The 10536-nt window shown below is 38.9% G+C and overlaps 1 pseudogene across 1 annotated transcript; it reads left to right on the top strand.

Moving 5' to 3' along the window:
- The first annotated feature begins 1900 nt into the window (after positions 1–1900).
- LOC700113 (eukaryotic translation initiation factor 2 subunit 3 pseudogene) lies at positions 1901–4029 on the top strand (annotated as a pseudogene). Its single transcript, XR_001444928.3, has one exon. The product of XR_001444928.3 is annotated as a eukaryotic translation initiation factor 2 subunit 3 pseudogene (transcript).
- Positions 4030–10536: the final 6507 nt, after the last annotated feature.

Below are 10536 nucleotides of genomic sequence, written 5' to 3'. Positions count from 1 at the left end.
AGCACTTGATAAATATTTACTTTTAATACTTTTTAATTTTCTTTTTATTATTTTTTTTTAGAAGCGAGGTCTCACTATATTGCCCAGGCTGGTCTTGAACTTCTGAGCTCAAGTAATTCTTCCACTGCAGCCTCTCAAAGTGCTGGGATTATAGGTGTGATTTTAGGTGTGAGTCACCATGCCCAGCGACTTTTGAAATTTTCATTATACTCTCTGATCAAAATTCCCTCAATGTCCATTTTATCAGTTATTTATAACGTTTTCATAGAAAATTATTTGAAAGCAGTAGTAGTTTAATTTCCTCCATAATTTGATATAATTTTTTTTCAAAATATCCAGGAAATATATATTGAAAAGTGACAGATTTTATCTTGCTCTGTGTGCGTGTGTGTGTGTGTGTGTGCGTGTGTATGTGAGAGAGAGAAAGAGGGGGAGAGAGGTGGTATATGTTGATAAGGGTCATTAATACCTTTTAAACTTTGTTCATTTTTATGTGCTTTTGAAATCATAAAAACAATATATATTGATGGCTATCATTCAGGCCACAGAGGTAGGTGAACCTTCACCCAAAGTCTGATTCTGATGTCAAGACTGATGTAGCTACACATGCACTAAAAAGATATGACAGGGTTTATTACTCACATAATGAGGCTTTCTGCAGAGAGCGGGGTAGCCTCCCAAACAGATCCAGAGACAACTTGAGAGAATAGAGAAAGCAGACTTGTTCAGCTTTGATTGTAGTTAGGGGATGGGTATAGGGTGAGGGTCCTTGCTTACAGACCTAGCATTTTATAGTTCACACTCCCTATTGGCAACAAAGGAGGGATCACCCAAGTTTTCTTATCAGCTTGCCCAGGTAAAGGGAAAGGGTGGTGGGGGCACTTGAAAGCCGACAGCAGTCCAACATCATAATGGAATCAGACAACTGTAGAAAATATGGGAGATATAGAAATCAAAATGCAGAAATTATAATCTTTGGTAATCATCCAATACAGATACATATATATATATGTATATTTTACACTTGTGTTGTCATCTATTTGCATTATTCCTGGTAATTTTAAAGTCCTAGATGTAATAAATTTATTCACTCTTTATTATGAACTACTCTTTATGATGAACCATCCTAAGTCTCACATTGTGTGTGCTGAACCAAAAAAGAAAAAAGGCTATTTCTGTTGTGAATCTTCTGGATAAAATAAAATTGCCTTATAGGCGTTCCTCTTTTAAATTTCAAGCTATGTAAAATTATCCATAGTAATGTTTAACAGATAGCACTAGTTTCAATGTATTAACCAAATGACAATAGAACTTCTGTCCATGTCATCTTAGTCTGGAGCCAGAGAATCAACATCAGTCAGCCAGACAAAACCACATACTACAATGATCTGAAGGGTTTGTATTCTTCTTAGCCTTATTGATTGCCCATTTTAATACAGAGTTATTAATTTTCTTTCATGTTTCAATCTTTTTTTTGTTTCGTATATCACCTTTTTTTTTTTCTTGCTAGGCTGAATCTGGGTCAAATTGACTCTAGAGGACTCTAAATATAATCCAGCTTTAAGAAATGACTTTTTACCTCTTCGTGGAAAAGATTACTCAAAGAGTAGATATTTGAAACTTCCTTTGTCCAGAAAATGAAAATTATTTTTTAAAAAGGATGATTTTTCTGATGACACAAATATAAGCTATATGAATTAAATACTTATTTTTACATTTTAGGGGCAAAATACATTAATTGGACCAGAAAAAATTTTAAACCTATTCTAACTGTATTATAAAGATTTAAAAAGTGAAAATATAAACTTGACATGCACATATTCTAGTATCAACACTAATAGGCTTGCAGCGGGCCAGATAAAGCTCATAGATATGCTATACAATGAAAATGCTGCCATAGCTCTTCTGGCAACATGGCGGGCGGAGAAGCTGGAGTGACTCTGGGGCAGCCGCATCTTTCGCGTCAGGATCTCACCACGTTGGATGTTACCAAGTTGACGCCACTTTCACACGAAGTTATCAGCAGGCAAGCCACAATTAATATAGGTACAATTGGTCATGTAGCTCATGGGAAATCCACAGTTGTCAAAGGTATTTCTGGAGTTCACACCGTCAGGTTCAAAAATGAACTAGAAAGAAATATTACAATCAAGCTTGGATATGCTAATGCTAAGATTTATAAACTTGATGACCCAAGTTGCCCTCGGCCAGAATGTTATAGATCTTGTGGGAGCAGTACACCTGATGAGTTTCCTACAGACATTGCAGGGACCAAAGGGAACTTCAAATTAGTCAGACATGTTTCCTTTGTTGACTGTCCTGGCCATGATATTTTGATGGCTACTATGCTGAATGGTGCAGCAGTGATGGATGCAGCTCTTCTGTTGATAGCTGGTAATGAATCTTGTCCTCAGCCTCAGACGTCTGAACACCTGGCTGCTATAGAGATCATGAAACTGAAGCATATTTTGATTCTACAAAATAAAATTGATTTGGTAAAAGAAAGTCAGGCTAAAGAACAATACGAGCAGATCCTTGCATTTGTCCAAGGTACAGTAGCAGAGGGAGCTCCCATTATTCCAATTTCAGCTCAGCTGAAATACGATATTGAAGTTGTTTGTGAGTACATAGTAAAGAAAATTCCAGTACCCCCAAGAGACTTTACTTCAGAGCCCCGGCTTATTGTTATTAGATCTTTTGATGTCAACAAACCTGGCTGTGAAGTTGATGACCTTAAGGGAGGTGTAGCTGGTGGTAGTATCCTAAAAGGAGTATTAAAGGTGGGCCAGGAGATAGAAGTAAGACCTGGTATTGTTTCCAAAGATAGTGAAGGAAAACTCATGTGTAAACCAATCTTTTCCAAAATTGTATCACTTTTTGCAGAGCATAATGATCTGCAATATGCTGCTCCAGGCGGTCTTATTGGAGTTGGAACAAAAATTGACCCCACTTTGTGCGGGGCTGACAGAATGGTGGGACAAGTACTTGGTGCAGTCGGAGCTTTACCTGAGATATTCACAGAATTGGAAATTTCCTATTTCCTGCTTAGACGGCTTCTAGGTGTACGCACTGAAGGAGACAAGAAAGCAGCAAAGGTTCAAAAGCTGTCTAAGAATGAAGTGCTCATGGTGAACATAGGATCCCTGTCGACAGGAGGGAGAGTTAGTGCTGTCAAGGCCGATTTGGGTAAAATTGTTTTGACCAATCCAGTGTGCACAGAGGTAGGAGAAAAAATTGCCCTTAGCCGAAGAGTTGAAAAACACTGGCGTTTAATTGGTTGGGGTCAGATAAGAAGAGGAGTGACAATCAAGCCAACAGTAGATGATGACTGAAGAATACCGGTTAAATAATACATTCAGATGGAGTAGGAAGTTGGAATTTCTCTTAACAACCAAGGGGTTTATTTTCAAAGCAATATTGGGGAATTGATTTCACAGTTCGTTACCTTAGTAGGTAACTGTAAGGTTATTCTCTTTTTTTTTTGGTTATGAAAATGTAGGGACTACAGTGAATATAAAAATTGGCATAATATTGGATTGAATCTACATTTTGGCAGAAGTCAAGCATTCCCACATAATGTCAAAATTATACATCATGCAGTTTTGGTTTTTTTGTTTGTTTTATTTTCTTTTGTTTTTGAGTCTGGCTCTGTCACCCAGGCTGGAGTGCAGTGGCGTGATCCGCAACCTCCACCTCCCGGGTTCAAGCGATTCTCCTGCCTCAGCCTCCCGAGGAGCTGAGATTACAGGTGCACGCCACCACACCTAGCTAATTTTTGTATTATTAGTAGAGACGGGGTTTCGGCATGTTGGCCAGGCCAGTCTCTCCTGACCTCAGGGTGATCAGCCCACCTCGGCCTCACAAAGTGCTGCGGTTACAGGCGTGAGCCACCTTGCCCAGCCCACATCATACAGTTTGAAATGAAACTTTGCCACAACCAGCCTTTGCTGTAGTACACACATATATCACTGAACCTGCTTGAAATAAAGTTTTTTTTTCTTTTTCAAAAAAAAAAAAAAAAAAAGAAAATGCTGCCATAAAATTACAGTATTTATGTATGCATTCACTCACAATGTGGCTTGATTGTCTAGAACACAATGATCATAATGCTGACTAATATAGGTCCTGATGCAAGAAGATTTCACTCGAGTGGGGATAACAGACAATTAAGAATTGAATGCAATGTAGTGTGGTAAATATCAGGACAGAACAAACCAGAACTGAACTATTAGGTTTCCCGAAGGAATCATCATTCAGTAGTATTTTTCCTTTAGGGATGTCATGTTGGCTCTTCTTAACCTCTCTGAGCCTCAGTTTTCTAATTTTTTAAAAATATCAGTTTGCTTATACAGATTTTTTTGGTAACGATTAAATTTTAAAATATGTGGAGCACCTAGCACAATGCTATCTGTAGTAAGTACTTGGTGAATAGTAGATATTCTTATTAGTAGTACTTAAAGTCATGATCATTTTACAGCCATGTATCTTTTTAAAAAATTTTATTTTAGGTTTGGGTATACATGTGAAGGTTTGTTACATAGGGAAACGTGTGTCATGGGAGTTTGTTTTACATATTATTACATCACCCAAGTATTAAGCTCAGTACCCAATAGTTGTCTTTTCTGTTTGTCTTCATCCTCCCACCCTCCCACCTCAAGCGCACCCCAGTCTCTGTTGTTTCCTTCTTTGTGCTCGTAAGTTCTTATCATTCAGCTCCCACTTAAAGGTGAGAACATGTGATATTTGGTTTTTTGTTCCTGTGTTAGTTTGCTAAGGATGATAGCCTCCAGCTCCATCCACATTCCTGCAAAAGACATGCTCTTATTTTTTTTTTTTATGTCTGAATAATATTTCATGGTGTATATATACCACATTTAAAAAATCTGATCTGCCATTGATGGGCATTTAGGTTGATTCCATGCCTTTGCTATTGTGAACAGTGTTACCAGCATGCATCTTAAAAAGACTTCAGAAATATTGTCTTAAAATTGGTAAGAGTCAAATACCATTTAATTATGATTTAGTTATGTAACTTACTTTCTTACTCCAAACCTTGAGTGGTTTCCTATTTTTTTGTACAATGAAGGCCATATTACTTTTTCTTATTTTGAGGCCCTCGATAATCTGTCATCTAGCTCCCTTTTTCAATGAGGTCTTCATGGACTTCATCAGCTATTCCTCTTGCATGCCCTGTACTTGTCTGCTTTCATTCCTCCATGCTTATTCTGTAACAATAATAGAGACTAATATTTACTGTGTACTTATATAAAAGGCACTGTGTAACACACTTTACATGAATCATTGTCTTTAATCCCAACAACAAGCCTATGATTTAATCTTTCTAACTGTCATTTACAAATGAGAAACTGGCATAAGTCATACAACTAATGAGACGGTGTTAGAATTCTGACGATCACTTTGCACTGCCAATTCTTAACCTTTGCATTCTTCTGCCTTCACCCAACCAATCTCATGAGATCCTCTCAGCCTTCATGGTGTTCTTGAAACTTTATCTATAGAGATCTTCCCTAGTCATCTGAGCTAAAGTTAACGTTTACTTCCCAAGTATACCTAGACCTTAAATTTAAACCTCTCTTACGGAATGTCTACTACATTCTGCTTTCTATTCCTGTTCTTTATGTGAATATCTCCTGAATGCCATTATAGACAACCTAAGAGTGGGTGTAAAGACCAAACAATGTGCTTTACACTTCAGAGACACTCAATGGATGCTTATGGACTTAAATTGAATTCGACTGAAACTGTTCTGGAAATATTTTGGTATCCATGCTAAAGTGTCTTTGATGAGTGTGGACTTAGCAGACAGAGACTTTGTAGAATCTAAAGGTGATGTGGCACCCTTTATATTAAGGATAACACTTACACTTAATAAGTGAGTTTCTACAATGTAGCTGATGATTCAGTGGTCACAGTGCTCTTAGTAGCACTGTTCTGGTTTCAATCACCCACATACGAACCATTCCATTTTCCTTGCTGACTAGACTACACTGCTAGACTGTGTACACTGCTACACATGCTTGTCTTGACTACCACAAATGCCCAATTCTTAGAACTGTGCCTGAATAGAGTAAATGCTCAACTCATATGGATGTGGTTGACGTTAGTTGAATGTTGAACTACCCTAAAGTTTTTGAGAAGCAAATGGACCATCAGTTAATAAGGCAAAAGCTGAATCAAGCAAAGATGATTAGATATCTAAAATATGCCATTTAATTTGTAACTTTCCCTTTCAAGCTGGCATAGTAGATTACTTTAATTCACAAGATATATATTCAGTTTTGTTTTTGTGCTATTGCCAAATGTAAAAGCAAACCAGAATGGAACGTATTCATTTATTTGCCTGTTTGTAATAACTCTAATTTTATGACTGTAACTTTCTCCTTGCCTGTCTCCTATCTATTATCTTTTGCGTAGTTTCTAGAGCTGGCCTCTCAGTGTAAATCCTTATCTGAAACCCACACTTCACCACCAGCTTCCTTTGGAGTGAGCATGGCAGCACCATTTCTCGTTGTGGAACTGACAGAATCCTAAGAGATAACCAGCTGCATCAGCCACTTCCCATGGTTTATAAAAATAGGCTTTTGACCAGGACTCTGCCAGGAGCCCAAAATTACTTTGTGAGGGCACAACAGTAATAAGTCATTTTAATGTATTTCCTAATAAAAATGAGGAGTTTCTGTTATAAAGAAAATGTCTGTACTGGAAAATCCCTTTCTGAGCTCTAGAAGTAGCATGATTTTCTCTGTGGAAAAACAATAATGCTGCGATTTAAAATTCCATTCTCCTGATGGAGTGATTACTGTTATCTGCTTGTTGGGGAAGGCTTCACCACCTTGTCTTAAGCTTGAGTGGGAGAAGAAACAAGGGAAGGCAAACGGTGAACAGAAAAGAACGAAAGACCCATTTCTGGTCTAAGAATCCTTGTTCTCTTTTTTCTTGTTATCTTAAAGATTTTGTGGATGTTCATAAATAAGCAGAGGTACTAAATATTTCACAAAGTAGATTAATATAATGAATTCACTGGAAATACCAGGAAATGTGAAACAGCGAAAAGATTTCTCTCCTTGCCATTTTAATCTGATATGTGCTTCCCTGGCAGGTGGCTACATACTGCCTGGAGCACATTCCCTTTGAAACCATCCTGTGGGAGCTTGTGGGTCTTCATTTATCAGCTGTTAGACATAGTCACAGGAGTCAGAAGAAGTGAAAATAGAACTCCTTCCAAGTCACTGGAAAACCCTCAGGAATCCTTGATAACAAATGGGAAACAGCAGTGCTTGAAAGTGGATTTCTTTTTACAGGCAAACACTCCGGGAGTCATTAAAAGTTAGTTTCCATTTTCAACTTCTGTCATAAAGTGACTTTTTTTTTTTTTTTTTCCAGGACAAATATTAACTACCCCTATCACTATCAGGAGTATCACGGTTAAGTTACATGTTCGCATTTTGTAGCATTTAGGAAAGTCCTTTCTTTTACTCAACGCTCTGAAACAAAAGGCTACTTCCCATGCCAGAGAACATGTAATGGAAAACTGCCCTTCAAGATTTTAAGACTTAATCATTTAATTAAGAAAACTGATATACCTTATATAAGTATATATAGTATGGGGTTGCTAGACTCAGACCTTATAGATTTTCTGATAATATTTTTAATCTTCTTGTTTAGCTCATGTCTGATTTCCCTTTTTTCCATCTGTGCTCACAGAGTACCGACATATCTAGGCTACTTATGGAGTTGCCTAGATTAAGATGACTCCGTGAAAATGATCCTGAACATTAACTTATGTACTACTGCTGTTTCAACATAAACCTTAAAGATCTTCATTTTCCTAGATCTTCATTTTCTTTTTTTTTTCTCTTTTAAATTTTTGGTGTTGTGTTGACTTTTACAGAGAAATGTCCCACTATGTTTGACTTACAGATTCCCCCACCCCCACTCCATCTCTTGCCACCTCCTTCACCCCATGGAGTCTGCTTCCTCTATCATCTTTCTGTGGTGCTGAATGTATACAGCCTCTAAACACTCTGGAATGAAAGGTGATATGAAATTGTAAAGTGTTTTTATCACAGAGGTCTGCCCATATGTCTCAATCCTGACGTGTAACACCTCTTCTATTTCAGTGTTGTGACGGGAGCACAGCTGGTCCTGAAAAGGCACAACACTCAGACAAGCATGTGAGATTGCATTCGTCCCTGCTGGGGAGCCCCGAGCTTTTAGAGCATCTGCCGTGTTAGATGACCTGGGCAATGCGTGGAAGAAGGCTAGCGCCTTGCTGCCCAGAGTATGGTCAGTGACATCACCTGGGATCTTGTTAGAAATATAGAACCTCAGGCCCTGCCTAAGGCTTTTTGAATCAAACTCTGCATTTTAGCAAGCTCTTCTGGTGATTTGTGCATACATCACAAGTATAGTCGGCATCTGCTATTTTTGTCCGCCCTGCATTTTTACTCGGGGCCTCCCACCTCTTCTTGAAAGAGCTACTCCTTTCTCCCTACGTTCCTGTGATTCTGATGGGGCGGCCAATTACAGGGCCTTAACTTTTTGGCCACAGAGGTGGGCACATAATTCAGGTCTGAACATTCAGGATACAATGATTAGTTCAGGGTAGCGACAGGGGACCCAAGGGGTCAGGGATTCCTCCCTGTGTTTCTTCACGCTGGGTTCTTCCCCAGGCATCTCTTCCCTCTGGAGTCATGAACCTGGGAAGAGGTAAATGTGGAATTGTCAATGGCTATTTTCCCAGCCAAGTGGGAAATATGTGAGAAAGAGAGTATATATGTGAGAAAGAGAGTATATGTGAGAAAGAGAGTAATGCATGCAAAGAGAAATAGAGATAAGGCATGGAGATCTGGTGTCCTGTTGCTACCTGTGGTTTGGTTATATGAGCTCCGAAAATGTCCTTTCTCCTTAGCCTATTTTGAGTTAGGTTTCTGATCCTTACAAAGGAAGCAAAGATTTAAATGACACAGACAGATGTGAGAAAAGGTAGGTTGCTGTGAGTTCAACCTACCTTTGCAAGTTCAAATACTAACTTATAACACAAGAAAACAATGGCAAATTCTGTCATCTTGCATTTTCCTCACCTCAATTCTCCATCCTTCTTTATACTGTATATAAACAATTTCTCATAAGATTTTTGAAATGTTTACATGAAAAAAACCTAAATATAGAACCCTAACTAACATGGTGGCTGATATATAGCAAATGTTCAATGAATCTTATCTACTATCATTGTTTTTTATTATTATTATAACTGCTACTTCACATAACTCACTTGATAAGGTAAACTCTCTCTAAGCCAGGAATCTGAATGCTACTTTACCCTTTTGAGTCTCAGTAACTGGTTTGAGTTCTGCAATACAAATTTAACTAGTTGTGTTTTGTTTTTTCCCCGGTAGACCAATTTTCTCCTCAGTAAGAAGAATGACAAAATTATTCAGGCTGGAGAGGGGCTCTAGGTGCATGGAAAGATAAGCATAATTCAGTTTCCCTACCGGAGAAAGCAGAAAGGGCCAGAGTTGTCCATGAAAAGAAATTTCTTTCCTGAGCTGACACTATCTAAACTTCAATAGCAGCCACTATCAAGAGAGGCAACTCCCCTTGGTTGTTCCTCTTCTAGGTCCCGTCCCTTGCTTGGTTGCACTCACTGGCCATGGATATGAGCAGCAATTTCCAGTTATATAATGTATAGAAACCCCTCTCTTGCTGTCTTTGGCCCTTGGGACCATTCTCAAATATTTTCTCTCTGTCTCCGTTGCTGAAAACCTTAGGGCTTTAAAAATTTTTTTCCCTCTGATCTGCTTACAAAGGAATCCTCCTTACCTGTGGGTTCTCAAGCTTTTCAAAGTAACAGCTCCTTTGAGGAAATTGTCCAAAGCTCTCTGTCTTGCCTTAGGCAAATAAACTTATGTTGCACTATATATCCACTAGTCCCTTCAATTTATTTCCATGCTTCCTTGAGGTAGACATAAACAAATGGATGCTTTTGGCTAAGTTAAGCCACTTCTTCCCAGAGATGCCTTCTCAGGCTACGCTGGGGTAGGTGTCATCACTGCCTTCATCTGAAGTCTGAGTTCAGGTATTTCAACACTTGGCAATAGCTCCAAGGCCATTTTTGTCTTTCCGCAGGGCAATGGTGACATCTTGGAAGGTCAAATTAGTAGTTTTCTGGAGAAGAAATTAGGAAGAAAGTGGGATACTTATTTTGCGCTGCACTTCCCTCTGTCAGAATAAAATCTGATTTTAAAATAATGATCTTAAAGAAAGTAGAAAGAGTCTCCAACTCCCAGCGCGAGCGACACAGAAGACCAGTGATTTCTGCATTTTCAACTGAGGTACTGGGTTCATCTCACTGGGGAGTGCCGGACGATCGGTGCTGGTCAGCTCCTGCAGCCCGAGCAGCGAGAGCTGAAGCAGGGCGAGGCATTGCCTCACCTGGGAAGCGCAAGGGGGAAGGGAATCCCTTTTCCTAGCCAGGGGAACTGAGACACACAACACCTGGAAAATCGGGTAACT

Source organism: Macaca mulatta, chromosome 5 (genome assembly GCF_049350105.2).
Source record: "Macaca mulatta isolate MMU2019108-1 chromosome 5, T2T-MMU8v2.0, whole genome shotgun sequence".
Classification (NCBI taxonomy): Eukaryota; Metazoa; Chordata; class Mammalia; order Primates; family Cercopithecidae; genus Macaca; species Macaca mulatta.
This window is presented reverse-complemented; position numbering and strand designations above follow the sequence as displayed.